Source organism: Choloepus didactylus, chromosome 9 (genome assembly GCF_015220235.1).
Source record: "Choloepus didactylus isolate mChoDid1 chromosome 9, mChoDid1.pri, whole genome shotgun sequence".
NCBI lineage: Eukaryota > Metazoa > Chordata > Mammalia > Pilosa > Megalonychidae > Choloepus > Choloepus didactylus.
This window is the reverse complement of record NC_051315.1, coordinates 85,780,093-85,796,868: the sequence shown is the minus strand read 5'-3', so window position 1 is coordinate 85,796,868 and position 16,776 is coordinate 85,780,093. Positions and strand designations below refer to the sequence as shown.

General features: G+C 36.2%; 1 pseudogene; it reads left to right on the top strand.

The window, feature by feature from the left end:
• The first annotated feature begins 7,154 nt into the window (after positions 1-7,154).
• On the top strand, positions 7,155-8,011 carry LOC119543792 (annotated as a pseudogene).
• The last annotated feature ends 8,765 nt before the right edge of the window (positions 8,012-16,776 follow it).

Genomic DNA, 16,776 nt, shown 5'->3' with positions numbered 1-16,776 from the left:
CCTCTCTTCCTCCCTGCCTTTGTCCCTTCTGGTCTTTTTCTTTTCTTTCCTTTCTCTCTTCCTCCTCCCTTCTTCTGTTCCCTCCCTTCTTTTCTATACTGCTCTCTCCCTCTCCCCTTCCTCCTTGCTCTCTCTCTTCTCCTAGCTCTCTCCCTACCCCCATCCCTCCTTCCTCTCCCTCTCTCTTCATTATCTTCCCACCTCCTTCCTTCTTTTAAACTTAAACTAATTGAAGTGATCATGTTAAATTTCTTGAGCAGTAAGGATTGCAGGGGAAGGACTTTGAGGGCTAGAGCAGGAGATGGGCAAGATTTCCCCCAGACTGGTGAACTAAGGATGAGATTTTGTCAACCTTTAATCCCAATAGTGCTGTTGCTTCCACCCCATTATTTCAGTTATAATAATCTCTCACTTGATATGATATTTGATATTCAGCAACTTTATTTCAAGATCCTTGGGTGCAAATGCTCTGTCATATATTTTTTAATCTGTAGCATCTAGAGCATCACCATTTGTTCTAGTTTGCTAATGCTGCCGGAATGCAAAACAGCAGAAATGGATTGGCTTTTATAAAAGGGGTTTATTTGGTTACAAAGTTACAGTCTTAAGGCCATAAAACGTCCAAGGTAACACATCAACAATCTGGTACCTTCACTGGAAGATGGCCAGTGGCATCTAGAAAACCTCTGTTAGCTGGGAAGGCATGTGGCTGGCGTCTGCTCTAAAGTTCTGGTTTCAAAATGGCTTTCTCCCAGGACATTCCTTTCTAGGCTGCAGTTCCTCAAAAATGTCACTCTTAGTTGCTCTTGGGGTATTTGTCTTCTCTTAGCTTCTCCAGAGCAAGAGTCTGCTTTCATCGGCCATCTTCAAAATGTCTCTGTAAACTGCAGTTCCTCTCTCAGCTCCTGCGCATTCTTGAAAGTGTCCCTCTTGGCTATAGCTCCTCTTCAAAATGTTACTCTCAGCTGCACTGATGTCACCTTATTTATATGGCTCCAGTGATTTAATTTAGACCCACCCTGAATGGGTGGGGTAACACCTCCATGGAAATTACCCAATCAGAGTCATCACCCACAGTTGGGTGGGGCACATCTCCACGGAAACACAAAGAATTACAATCTAATCAACACTGATAATGTCTGCCCACACAAGATGACATCAAAGATAATGGCATTTTGGGGGACACAATACATTCAAACTGGCACACCATTCAATAGAATTTTTTGCAATGATGGAAATATTCTATACCTCTACTCTCCAGTGCGGTAGCTACAAGCCACATGTGTCTATCGAGTACTTGATATGTGACCAGTGGGAATGACAAACTAATTTTTAAATCTTATTTAATTTTAATTAATTTAAATTTGAGTAGCCACCTGCATAACTCTGTGATTATACTGGGAACTACTGATTGTTCACTTAGGATGAATTGCATGATGTATGAATAAAACCATTTAAAAAATAAACAGAAAGATACAAGTGCTGGAGAAGATGTGGAAAGAAAGATATACTTATTCACTGTGGATAGGGAAGTAGAAAGGGCAGTGTGGTGGTTCCACAGTAGCCTAAGTATAGGGGTTGCCATGTGATCCTGCAACCCCATTATTTGGTACATATTTAGAAGAATAGGCATTTGAACACTGGTGTTTACGGCAGCAATATTCATGATTTGCAATGGATGGAGGTAACCTTGGGATGCATTGACTGGTGAACAGAAGGGCAAACTGTGGTGTGTACATACAATGGAATATTGAGCAGCTGCAAGAAGGAATGAAGTTGTGAGACATGCAACTAGGTGAATGAATCTTGAGGACATTATGTTGAGTGAAATAAGCCAGAAACAAAAGGACAAATTTCATAGAGCCTCCTTAATGTAAACTAAATATAATGAACAAATGCTGATAATTGAATTTGTGAGCACAGGTTGTTAGGGGATAGAATGTGGGCAGAGTTGGGCAATTGACAATAAGGGAGCACAGAATGTTCAATAAGGTTTATAGTAAAGGTTTCTTGATCGTAGGCTCTTACAGCAGTCACAGAATGTTCAGTAAGGTTTATAGTAAAGGTTTCTTGATCGTAGGCTCTTACAGCAGTCACATCTATTCCTGTGTTTTAACTGTTAAGAGATGTTTTTTGGTCAAAATTTATATTCTCTGTAGCACACTATCTAATCTAACCTGTATGGTCAATTTATTTAAACAGCATTATTGCATGGAACTTAGAATAGGGAATGAGATCTTGTTATGCTGTACAGGTTAAGGTAATACCCTGAGACATCCCAGAATTTTGGGGGCAGAAAATAAAAAAAATATATGAAAAGCCCCATTGAGTGACTGGGAAGATATGTGGGAATATTAAAGTTCCCCACCTGGAGAATTCCTGATATTCTCACAAGCTTTAGGGACTCCCAATTTAACAAGTCAAGCCCTAGATCTTAGGGTTCCCCTTACGAAACTTATTCCTGCAAAGGAGAAGCTAAGCCTACTTCATATACTTTATATTGCTGCCATAAACACCAGTGTTCAAATGCTTATTCTTTCAAGTACGTACTCTTATGTCTAAGAGTCACCCCCGGAGAACCTCTTTTTGTGCTCATATGTGGCCTCTCTCTCCAAGCCAAACTCTGCAAATAAACACACTACCCTCCCCCTTACATGGGACATGACTCCCAGGGGTGTAAGTCTCCCTGGCAATGTGGGACATGATTCCCAGGGATGAGCCTTGTCCCTGGCATCATGGGATTGAGAAAGGCTTCTTGACCAAAAGGGGGAAAAGAAATGAAATGAAATGAAGTTTCAGTGGCTAAGAGATTTCAGATAGAGTTGAGAGGTCATTCTGGAGGTTATTCTTAAATATTATATAGATGTTCCTTTTTAGTTTCTAGTGTGTTAGAATAGCTGGAAGGAAATACCTGAATCTGTTGAACTGTAATACAGTAGGCTTGATTCTTGATGATGACTGTACACCTATATGGCTTTTATCGTGTGACCATGTGATTGTGAAAACCTTGTGACTAACAATCCCTTTATCCAATGTATGGACAGATGAGTAATAAAATAAAGACAAAAAATATGTGAATAATGGGGGGTTAAGAGGTGTGGGATGTTTTAGGTGTTATTTTTATTTTTATTTTTTTCTTTATTTTGGAGTAATGAAAATTACTAAAATTGTGGTGATGAATACACAACTATATGAGGATACTGTGAGCCACTGATTGTATACTTTGGATGGATTATATGGTGTGTGAATATATCTCAATAAAATTGCATTTAAAAAATTTGAATAGCTACCTGTTAGTGACTACCATATTAGACAGTATAGATCTAGATCTAGATTAACATTTCATATGTAACACATCCTTAATAAGTTATCAGTGATAGTGATAGAAATTCACTTCCATTTTTATAATTAAATGCATCATTCTCTCATATTTTTCTTATCTGGCATTAGTAGTGTCATCCTCTAAATGAGAATTGTTAATATTTTATTTAAATTTGTTAGTGGACCAGTACTAAATTTCTGGATTTCCCCTTATCTCACCTCTCACTATTGATAAGAACAAACAAATAAGAAATAAGAAACAGGAAAACTTTTTCTTAGAAAAAAGTATGCTTAAACCACATTTCTTGTTTAATATTTAAATATATTATCATGTCTATCAAAAATAATAATAAAGTGCCATCCTTTATATTGCACATAAAATAGACCCTTGCAGTTAAGCATAGGTTATGTGTTGCAGTATTAGACTATGCCAATGCATTTCATTTACATGCATTAATTCATTACTATTTTATGTCATCAACATTTGGACAGGGGGACTTAATGGACCAAAGGTATGCCCATGATTTGAAGCTAAATAATGAGCAAATTTAAGGAAGGTGGCAAATTTTTGTTCATATTATTAAGGTTAATTATAAAATTAATTAGATGTATTTGCTACTTTGATATGAATAATACACACTCATTTAGAGTTGTCCAAAAATTTGGAAGTTTGGGTAGCAATATACGTAGTAAATATTTAATAAAACTTTTTATAGTATTTTGGTAAATGTAACTATAAAGTTTTGAAAATATAGTTCGACTTAACTCTGGGATAAATAATGTTCTCATTACATATGTAATGATATAGATTCTTTCAGGTTTTAAATTTCTTATTGTTTTCTTAGTATTATATTTTTGTAAAAGTATTACATAAATAATAAAAGAACAAATCCAAAATTAAATGCAAAATTATCTTTCCATTCACAATCAACGGCAAGATCCTTTCACCTATATATATCTAGGTACATCAATAAAATGGGAAACTGCTTCTGATCAATTATTGGTAACTTTTTGCCTCAAAAATTGGATTTAAAGGTAAATTAAATTGTATTTTAACAGAGAAAGCTTCATCTCCACCCCTGAAGTTTCCTTCCTAGGAAGAGAACTTAGCCAATATTATCCCAGACCACTGACATTAGACCTCCTTGAAAAAATAATCACTCATCTGTAGGAAAAATTTGGAAAGAATTACAAGATATTCTGTGCTCTACTCACCTCTTCTCTTTTTCCTTTGCAATTATCCGACTGTAGGAAGCTCTCTCTCTAGGAACTAGTCTACTCTTTAGGATCCTGCCTTTGTCCAGGATTTTCTGGAGTCTGGGTGGGCAAGTCTGTTTATTTGTGGCAATCAGTATTGTATTCATTTTCTATTGCTACTGTAATAAATTGTCATGAACTTAGTGGCTTAAAGCAAATAAAATTTTCTCAGTTTCTGTAGGGTAGAATTCTAGGTTTGCTTGGCTAGTTTCTCTGCCCCATGTTTCCCAATGCTAAAACTCAGATTTTGGGCTACTGGGATCTTATCCAGGGTCTTTGGGAATAATCCACTTTGAAGCTCATTAAGCTTGTTTATAGAATCTGGCTCCTTGCAGATTGTAGGACTGAGGTCCCTGTTTTGTTGCTGGCTGTCAGCTGGGGCCAGTCTTTGCTCCTGTGCTCATAAAGGCTGCCTGTGTTCCTTCTCAGGCTTTCCATCCAGTTCCCCTCTAGCCACAGTAGATTGAGTCCCTCTCCAGCTTCAAATTTCTCCAACTGCTCCTTCCCCACTTATCTTACTCCTGACAGAGAAAGTTCTCTGCTTTTAAGAACTCAGATTATTAGATTGGACTCATATAGATAATTCATGATAATCTCCCTATTTTAAGTTCATAACATTAATCATGTCTGCAAAGTCACTTTTGCCATGTAATTGTAACACTCACAGGTTATAGGAATTAAGGTTTGGACATCTTTGGGGACCATTATTTTGCCTACCACTGGTATTATAAGCTGTACTCTAGACAACATACATGAAACACGTTGCATTAGCCTGCCATCTATAGCAATAAAGGACTTATTTTGGTCTCCACATCCACTATTTTATCTTCTCAACTTGTTTTAGAATTCAGTAGGGAAAGATGTTCCCTTTTTATTTAAGGCCCTTCAGAGATTCCAACATTTTCACTGAAATTTTATTATAGAACTTCAGAAAATCTTTCACGCTCCTCTTAAAGCTATATCTCAATAAGAAATGTATTATCTCATTAAACTTAATAAAGCAAATGATAGTTATTCTACAGACATTGAGACACTTGCCTCACTTATATAAAAAGTCATTTGAGTTTTTGAAAAAATACCCAAATCACCAAATTAATGTGGTTGCTATATCCCTATATTATGAATAATCCATGCTATTAAATTATAGCCATTCAAAAACAACTTGTATAAATTATGAAGAAACTAGCTTTCTGAAATGATTTTTTCTACAATTAATGTGCAAGCTTTTTAAATATTGTTTATCTGTATCTTTTAGTTAAGGAACAACTACACATTGGCTTGTGATTCAATATTTTTAACACATCATAGGTAAATTTTTATTTTTATTCAACATACTTGGTTTTTAATTGTCAGGAAGTAAATACCAAAAAAAAGTTATTTCCAGAAACAAATACTATTATGGATGAATATTTCCCTTTAAAATTGTTTAAACAAACCTTTAAAATAAGGACTCTAGTGTTGTAAAGCTGTTATTACACTATTAGGGACTATAGTATATATATACTTTTCTCCTTACCTATCTCCATTTCACAATTTAGATGGATGATGAACTCATTTGGAAACTTTTGGTAAAATGTAATTTCCCTTTACCATGTAAAAAGTAATAAAGTTTGGCACATTGTGTAGTTTTGTTTCTGAAATCAATGTCATTTTACATATTAGGTCCATATATCTCTAGAATTTACTTTATCTTTTATAGATTTATTGCTAATTCACTGATTGAGTCCTTTCTTCATTCAACACATATTTATTAAATAGTGTGCCAGTTTGGATGTATTATGTCCTCCATAATGCCATTATCTTTGATGCAATCTTGTTGATACCTTACCTTGGACACTTTATGGCCTTAAGACTATAACTTTGTAACCAAATAAACCCCCTTTATAAAAGCCAATCCATTTCTGGTGTTTTGCAAAAGGGCAGCATTAGCAAACCAGAACAAACAGCTCCCATTTATTGGAACAGGAATATGGTTAGTGGGCTTTGTCTCACCCTGCAAAATTTCAAATCTGGTGGTGAAATCAGATATCAAGAAAAATCAAAATATATTTTAAGTGTTATGATACCAGTTCCATGAGAGTTGGGAGACCTGACTAGGACTGAAATAGTAAGGAAAATCTTCCTAAAAGTAGTGATTAATATGTCCCTAATTTCAAAATCATTATGTTCTGTAGTCATTCAAATTTTGAAAGCCTTGTAATCTTACATTTCTAGAGGTTTTCTAAGATTAAGGATTCTTCAAGATAATAGAGTTTAGATAGTTAAAAAGAGTTATCACATATGAATAAACATTTTACTTATGATGACATTTACATAAAGCATGTTCTATTTTTCATTAAAATGAGGCATATTGGACAAAGTGAAAAGTTATAAAACTGATTGATGCCATCATAATTTCTCAAATTATGGTCCAAAATCCTTATAATCTGTTCACACAGTATAAACATCAAGTAATAACTAAAACCCTTTGTTGATATAACCAAAACTATACTATCAAAAATTTGATTTGTTTTGCTGTTGCTGTTTTTATTCCCTGAGATCACCTAATCATTTTACTGTTCATTGTGCTATCAAAAATGATGCTCAGTGCGGCTGTGCCGGAAGTGATGCATGGCCGAGACCTCCTTCTGCTGGCTGCAGGTTGGGCGCGCTGTGGTGGTGACTCAGCTGTGAAACTGGCTGGCGTGTGCTGAGCCGGGTTTGGCGTTCACGTGCATCCCGGGCTCCGCACCCCTGATGCAGAGCAGGTGCTGAGCCCTCTCCAGCAGGGACGGTGGTGAAATATTTCCTGGGCCAGAGCGTGCTCCGGAGTTCCTGGAACCAAGTGTTCATTGCCTTCTGACAACGGTACCTGAATCTCTATAGCAAACATGGCTTAACAGAAGACAGTGCACCAGAAGGTGAACCCTGACCAGAAGCTCCTGTCCCAGTGACTCCTGACCAAGACCAACAGGTTGCCTCCCTGGGCCGAGCGACTGTTTCCTTCCAGTGTTGCTCACTCGGTGTACAGCCTGGAGCACTCTATTGTGGACACACAGAATCAGACCATTACCACCTTCACCTGGAACATCAGCCACGTGCGGCTGATGGTGATGAAGGAACGATGTGCTTAACTTGTGAACTCTGATAATAACGGCTGGGCCGAAATTCGCCGGGAAACCTGGGTCTCTTCTAGCTTATTTGGCATCTCCAGGACTGTGCAGGAATTTGACGTGGCCCAGTTTAAAAGCAACATGTCCAAAACTATGAAGAGTTTTGAATACATCTTGGCCAAACTGCAAGGTGAGGCCCCTCCCAAAACACTTGTTGAGGAAGCCAAGGAAACCAAGGGGAAGACAAAGGAGACTGCACTGGAGCTATAAGGAAGGTCAAAGACCTTGCTAACAAGGCAGCACTAAGCAGTAGCAGCAGTAGCAGCAGTTCCTTTAGCTAGCCCAGGCCCTGGCACAGCCTGGGCCCTCCCCCCACTGCTACAGCACCCAGAGAAGCCAGCTCAAATCTCTCTGCCCTTTCCCCATTGCACTTCATTATTAAAAATCAACTTCCAGCCCTAACTGTCTGAGTGGTGGGTGGGGTGGGTGTCCTGACAGGCATGTACCATAGCCCAGGCCTGCTTATACCCCCATGGGGCAGCTGAGGACACTGAGTTGCTGAAAGGTGCAGTAATTAGCCCAGGTTCACAGACAATGTGCAGGTGAAGCAGCAATAATTGCTTGACTGTAAGCTCCAGGAGGACAGGAATCATAGCCTTGCTTCCCTAATGTGTCCCAAGAACCTGGAGCAATACCTCACACATAATAGGCACTCAATAAATATTTGTTGGCTTCAGTAAGCCACTGCTCCCCACCCCCAAAATGATGCTCAAAGGATACAGTATAAGCTGTCCCATTACCGTCCATCTGAGCATATTTGAGGGTTTTAGCAATGCCAAAATTTTGAAGATTTAAATTTGCAGAAATACAAGCTAGAGAAAAGAAAGAAGAATGCTTAAAGATTAATAGATGTAGACAATCAATTTAGAAATACTGCATAGTTATGGACTAGATACCAGAGATGATTTGGAGACAAAGACCTGAAGAATATAATGAAATAGATGAAATTTCCCTTTGTTGAGTAAGATTTCAGTCCATGTGTCTACTTCATGTATATGTTATTGTGCTCATCTTTCCCTTTCTTATCTTTGAATGCTCCCTTTTCTTTATTGAGAAAAAAAAGTCTAAGATATGTGAAATCACTGAACATTTTATTGCACTGGAAGACGATAAAATCTTTGAGGCTAACAGGCATTAGAAAATTATTGGAGGCTTCTTTGATTCTTTTTACAATGGTTCGTTTACTATTTTGATGATTTTCCTTGTTTCCTAAAATTTATAGTTCAACCATGAGATCTGACTGGAGAAAGTTCATATTTATGATGCACAGCTAACAACCAGCAAAGGAGGATCTGATTCCAAAGGTGAGAGTGTGTGTATGCACATATATACTGTGTGTATATGTATATGGATATAAATATCTATTTCTCTATAAAATATGTTTGCCACCTAAAAGTAAGGCAGACTGATAAAATCTTTCATTACAGCAGGAATCATTCTGTTCTTGGCATTTTCCAGAAACAAATGACAGTTGTACAAAGTCAGAAGCTTATTTAGCTGAAAGACATACTAGAGCATATGGTTGCACTTTTGGAACTTATGACCAGTATTGTAATGATTTGAGTACAACAAAAAGGTACAGAAATAGTGAAAATAACAGAGAGATAATGAATTCTGTGAACAAAGCTAAGGTGAAATGCGCACTGCACAAATATTCTTTATAGAACTTTTATCATTCATGAAGGAGTAAACATTAAGAAAAATAGGTATTTCAAACAATATTGAAAAACAAGAGAAAGAAACAGAGAGAAAGGACACACCAACCTGATTAATATTCAGAAAAACAGAAGACTCTTGTTACTTATTAGTCAAAGGATATGAAAATTTTAGATGTTTGATCTCCCTAGGGAAACCAAACTGGGACATGTTTGAGACTGAAAGAGGCCGCACTGTGATGGTTTAAAGCTGTATGCACCCCAGAAAAGATCATGTTCTTAAAGCTAATCCCGTCCTGTGGTGTAGACCTAAAGTGGGTGGGACCTTTTGATTAGGTTGTTTCAGTTGAGGCATGCCCTAGGTGAGTCTTAATCCTCTTACTGGAGTCCTTTATAAGAGATGAAATTCAGAGAAATGCAAGGAGGCTGAGAGAGAAGGACACATACAGAAGCTCAGAAGAAAGGAGAGTAAGTAGTCAAGACAAGCTAAGATTTTTTTTAAAGGTGGGCTGAGATAAAAAAGAATACAAAAAACCTATAGTGGTAGCAGTAGAATTGAAATCTCTCTGAAAAGGTTAAAAGCATATCTGACATTGTTAAAAATCTTATCAGTGATGTGGAGTGAGGAAGACTTGAACCACTTTCCCATAATGCAGACCAGTGAGCAAGCAATAATTATCATGGTTTGTTATCTGTGGAATATGGAGAAATGAGAATGAAGTTTGAACCTTAGAATTACAGGCATTCCTGAGGAAGACACAGGAACAATTTGGATAAAAAACATTAATCAAAAGTACTTAAAATTTTCAATAGAAAAGAAAAAGACTGGAGAATGCAAAATGAAAGAGCTTCCCAAGATGCTGGAAAATTAAAGAGATTCACAGCTATTTATATTCAGTCTTTCTACAATATAATTACTAAATAGATAAAATAAATATCATATGATTTTTTTCAGGTGAAATTTTAAAACCAAGACATGAAACAAATTAATAAAAAATAAACTTATCTAAGATGTAAAAATACTGTGCTGGTCTCCAACTTCTCAGCAACATTGGCAATCAGATAAGAGTGAAACAAGAGAAATAATGAATCTGAATGGAAAATTTTATACAAGAATTGATAAAGACACTTTAATATTCAAAGACTCAAAAAATATGTTTTTGTATAGCTTTCTTGAAAATGTTTCTCAAGATATATCCTGACTTCTCTATTGATGAATCAGAAATCAGAGTTAAAGTTTGCAGTTGTTACGTTTCCATTGTGTACATACAAAACACTATGGTAGAGGCAAAGATGAAGAAGATTAGGACATTGCCTTCAAGGAATTTTATGCCCTGTCTAGAGAAGCCATATGTAGTCAATTCAGAACTCAAATAGTGCTTAAAATAGATAGAAGCAAAATAATTGTGTGACTTAGAATGAAGCAATGCTTAATATTCACCATTTGAAGTAGAAACATCTCTGCTGAGTTAGTGCCAGTTATCTTGAACCTTAAAAATATGTTTTCAAGATTAAAAAGTTGGAGAGGTGTTATCTGTTGTCTGGAGAATGCCAAAGTGACCTTGACACCAAGAAATTGTAATACAACATATGCCTTTTTGAGGCCCTTCCCGATCACATCCACTCACTCTCCCCTAGAGGTAAACACCATCCTGACTTTTGAGATAATTATTTACCAGCTAGTCTTTATAGCTTCACTTCCTATATATGTACCTCTATGCAATTTATTGTTTACTTTGTCAGTTTTTGAACTTCATATAAATGAACTCTTACTGTATATATATATATATATGTAAAAAGCTGGGAAAGTTATTTTGAAGAAAGAACATAAAAGGAAAATGTGTGAAACATTTCTTGTGGTTCAGGAAAGCCTCCTAACCCAAAACTTTAATATACAAGAGTAAATTGTTATATAGAGAAACTGACAGTCTGATTATGGAGGCACTGAATGTCTTGCTCTTTGATAAACCATGAGGAGACATTTAAGTGGGGTGACATGTTATTGTTCATGATTTGAGAAGATAAATCTGATGAAACTGTTGATATATTTGAAAGTATAGCTGTTAAAAATTAGAAGATCAGTTAGAAAGTTATTGTAGAGATCTAGGAAAGAGTAGTAAGAATCTGAACTCAGGAATTCCCAATGGAAATAAAAAAGTAGAATATTCATAAACAAGGAAAGGATAAGGGCAAAATTGACAAGAGTTGGTGACTGGTTGTAGAGATGCAGGAAATGAGTGACTATGAAGTTTATCACTGAGAACATGTTATTAGTAAACAAGATAAACAGTTAACACTAAGTGTAGGCACAAGTTTATGCACTTTATGAATATCATCTCAATTCATCTTCACAGGAACTAATGATAAAGGTTTTATTATTATAATCATTGCTATTATTATGCCTATTTTATAAATAAATGGAGGCAGAGAATTTGAGAAACTTGTCTAAAATCACATAGAGGAGATAGACTCAGGCTTCCAACTTAGGCAATCTTATGCCAAAGCCTATATTCTTCGCTGCCTCATTCAATAGACTCATTTGCAAGAATTTAAAATGACCAAGCAATATCCAAAGGGATGCATGAATCAGGTATTACAGTTGGGATAATTATAGATCTTAGATATCATGGTGTAATATGGGTGAAATTAGTATAGAAATGATGTTTGGAACTATGTAAATAGATAGTTATCCAATAGACTAAATTATTTACGCAGAGAGTCGATATAGAATTCGAATGATGCAAACCTCTTCAGTTAATTTTCAATGAACCTTAAAGTAAGGATGTAATTTTATTTAAACTGCTCTTTGGGTTTTCCATCCTTGTAAAATTTTTATTTGTAGAAAGGGATAGGTCTTAAATGGTTGTGTGGAGCAAATTTTTCTTATAAAAAAAAATGATTTAGCATCTTACTATTCAGCATTTCTTTAGAGATGTGAAGGAAATACTCAGACATATATAAAAAATCCCTACTTGTTTTCCTGTCAACTGCAAGTTTGAGTTCTGTGTCATTATAGTTTGTAGAATATAATCCATCTGCTACATAAAAATGCCAAATTGACTTAATATATGTATCTATGCCTATCATATCTATATCTCTCTATCTAATACAGAGTTTTATTGTGGAATATAGTTTATGATTTGGAAAATCACACTCATCAAGGGCATCTCTATATTCATGCCCACTAACAGACACTTGCTACCTATTTGCACACTTTGCAAACATAAAGAGGATTGGAAGTAAATGAAGGGAGAAAAAATAGTGCTATGTTCTTGGATACTGGCTCCACGTTGTAAACCATGACTGAAAAGCGTTGGCTGTAGTGGTGGAGGTGCCTGGGGTGGAGGGACAAGGGAAGGAAAGCAGCTATCATAAACTTTTCCTTTCCATGCCTTAACAACACTCCCTACTTTTAAATCTACCCTCCAGCACTTTCCTTTATTTCAATTAATATTAATTAGAGTTCCACTTTAAAGCATTATAATGCCAATTCACATGATCCTTAATTAAAAGAAAGATTGAGGCTCTTTTGAATTCTTAAATTTTAGCTATAATATTTTGCATGCACTGATGATTTCTTCACTTCACCCATCACATTACGATGATTTTTCAGAGCCTCTGAATGGACATTAAATAGGACATGTTAATTTTAAAAACAAAAGAAAGCAAGTAGTTTAAGGCACTTCAAAAGTTTTCTTTGTGGATAAAACATATGATATTTTATCAGTACAAAGCACAAGAATAATATGAAAGTGGAGGAGGTAAATAATACCAAAATTCAAAATGGAAGAAAATGTGTTCTTATTTTTTCTGAGAAATCTTAATTTAATGGAGATTTCCCATGATCATACACTATCAGAAAGAGTAGAATTCTCACCACTTAAGTCCACAGATAATATGGGTCCAGAAATTGTTTGCGTTACTGGAGCTAATATTTTCTGCTCTAAATTTAGGCTTCAAATATTAGAGTGTAGGGTGTGTGAAATCATCATGGTGACATGAGACATCCCCTGGAAAAGTCTCCCCTCAGAAACATCTAATAAAAGGACAAATTCCACTTGCTTGGAATTCTGGAGGATGATAGTGACTGGAGAAAGACTCCACAAATGCTGAATTGAAGAAAAAGAAAAAAAAAAGGTAGCAAATCTGTGACCTGACCTGCCCGTCTAGACCTTACCCCCACACTCAGTCTCTCGCAGCTTGGGTTACACAGTGACAGGACGGCCTGGGTGCCTCCTGCAATGGTTGCAGACCTTAGAGCCCCTCACAGCAGCTGCTGAGATCTGCACACATACCCAAGGTACAAGGATCCCAGGCCACAGAGACCCAGGGTAGAGCACAAGCAGCTGGTGAGCACCTGCAAGCAAAAGGACTCCCAAGAAATAAAAAAAATCACCGCAGATCTCCTGGCAAAAGGTGTACAACTCCAACACTGTCATTGATTGCTGGAGCACCTAAATGGAAAAACAAAAACAAAAACAAAAATGGGCCTTTTTGAACATTGACCACATTTGGTCCTGTGGGGCAGTATACCCTAATGGGGAAGTTAATAGAGGCAGAAAAGCCTCATGGAATAAAAAGGGAAAATTGAACTTCTCTAAGGCAGGAGGGTTCCAGGACTGAAAAATATAATGAAAAAGAGGCATTGAGTGCAGGAGAGCAGTTAAGCATGTCACAGGAGCTTGGGAGAAAATTCTGCAGGCACACACACACACACACACACACACACACACACACAGAATAGATCAGGATTCCTGGAGATGGAACCGAGGAAAGGAAGCTTTCTCCTGGAAGTGAACTGGTTCCACAAAAAAGGACAATCTTAAAAGTTGCACAGCATGTCCACAGCAAGAAATAGGTGCAGAAGATCTGAGAAAATCTGAACAGTTAAACATGGGCTACAGCAAAGCTTCAGGATAAGCTGGACCAAACGTCAAAGAAGAGCCTTACCACCTAGCCAATCTACAAGAAGGAGAAAATGACCTTCAGTGTTAACACATCAAAATAATCAGATGACTAGACATTAGCAAATAATTATAAGCCATACCAAGAAACTGGAAGATGGGGCTTAGTCAAGGGAACAAATTAAAACTTCAGAGGAGACACGACTTTAGAACAACTAATCGAAGAAAATCAAACAAATTTCCTAAATCAATTCAAGGAGATTTAGGAAAATGTGGATAGAAATAAACTACATATGGATACAGAGCTAAAGGATATTAAGAAGACAATTAATAGCAAAAAGAAGAATTAGTTTAAACATTACAAAAATTATATGGATGAAAAGCACAATAATGGAGATTAAAAACATACTGGGGGATACAATAGCAGATTTGAACAGGAAGAAGGAAGAAACAGCAGACTAGAGACAGGACGATTTAAATCATGCAGTCAGAAGAACAGATAGAGAAAAGAATAGAAAAAATTGAGCAGTGTCTCCAGGATTTGAATGACAGCACGAAGCATACAAACATACAAATAGTGGGAGTTCCGGAAGAAGAAAAGGGAAAAAGGGAAGAAAGAATATTTGAGGAAATAATGGTCAAAAATATACCAAGTCCTGTGAAACACATAAGTATACATATTCCAAACATATTCATAAGCCCTAATAGACCTATTCTAAGACATGTACTAATCAGAATATGAAATGCCAAAAATAGAGAATTCTAAAAGCAGCAAGAAAAAAGCCATTCACTGCATACAAGGGAGCAGAGAATGTGTATTCTATTAAAGTTAAGATGGTATCTTTTCAAATTAATAGGTTTTAGACTTAGGTTGTATAATATAAACCCCAGGGTAACCACAAAGAAAGTATTTTAAAAATATACAGAAATGGAAATGAGAAAGGGATCAGATATATCCTAAAAGATTAACCATAGAGAACAGGAGGCTTCAATAAAGGATGAGAAACAAATTATATGGTGTTCATAATTATAAAACATTTTTTATCTTTGTATTTAAGTTGACCTTAATTTCTGGCTACATTAGAAGGTCACCATGTAAGGTCACCATGTACTGGGTTGCAGTTACCATCTACAGAAGAGGTATTTGGGTGGGAGTAGCATGTTTATCACTGTGGGTGAGATACTGAATGTTAGGCAGAACCTATCTGAAGCAAATACCTTTCTGAGAGCTGAAACCTCTGAAAAGCAGGTGGGAAAAAATTAACATATCATTTTCTTCACATAGTAAAGTTTGATGATAAGATCTTTTTGTATAGCAGGTTTTGAGTCTAAAATGGCCTTCAACCTTAAAGTGTCAAGGTGAACATTGCTTGTATGACAAAAGTTAAAATAGTTCTATAATACAGCAGTAAATTAAGAGATAGACTAGACTGATTTCATAAATTACTATGAAAGAAACTATACTCACTTGGTCTTACTCTTCCCTTCAGTACCTTCTGCTTAAAATTGACTTCTTGACCCTTTGATAACAGTGTCTTCTTGCTACCAGGACTCAAGTTCTCACCTTAAGGTAGATTTCGGCTAATCACTGTTAGATGTTAACTCACAAAGACTTAAATTTAATTCTTCTATTGAAGTTTACATATTTAATCATCACTTTTGAAAACTGAAATCTTTTTCTCGTTCAAAGAATTAGCCATGCTGGAAAGCCGTCCCTATGAAGAGAGCAGGGGTTAGAGGGATAGACACCAAGTCCTGTAGGTAACTAACCCAGCACTTGTGTATTGTTAAAGAAAGATCCATTGTATTTAGGCCCAAAACAACTTTATTTAACCTTCACAGTGCCACATAAATATGGTCATGAATTAATGACATAGAATAAATTTTTGACTAATTTCTTCTTCCCTTTTTCTTGCTGATATCTCTGTATTTTTTGTCAGTAAATTACTCTGGATGACTATTCATACAGAGGAGTTCAAACATAAAGTGTAATTTTAGTTATTAAAGAATAGATTTCCCTTGTGTATACTTGTCTCAGTTATTTAAATTGGTGAATAATTGTTTAGAACTTTAAAATGCCAAGGAAGTATTTAAAAATAAAAGAATAAAGCAACATAGGTACTATTTGTAACTTATAGATAAAAGTTAATTAAGGATTGTTTCACAAAAGAACAGAAAACTCAGTCAAATTTGAGATTTAAGTAAATCTTTTTAAAACTTTCTAAAAGTAGAACTTCAGCTTCCAGCTAAGATGAAGTATCAGGGTCTACGTTTAACTGCCTACCTGAAGTGAACAAACAAAAACAATAAAAAAAAAAAATGATTGCAAGAGCTTTTAACCTTGAGAGAATTTCTAGACAGTGGCACAAGGAAGGAGAACCCATGCAGAACCTGTTAGACTCCTTGAGTTAAGGAGACAGAGCTGAGAGTCCAGGGAAACTGAGGAAGCTACAGTTCACAGGACAATGTCCTAGAGAGGAGAGAGTT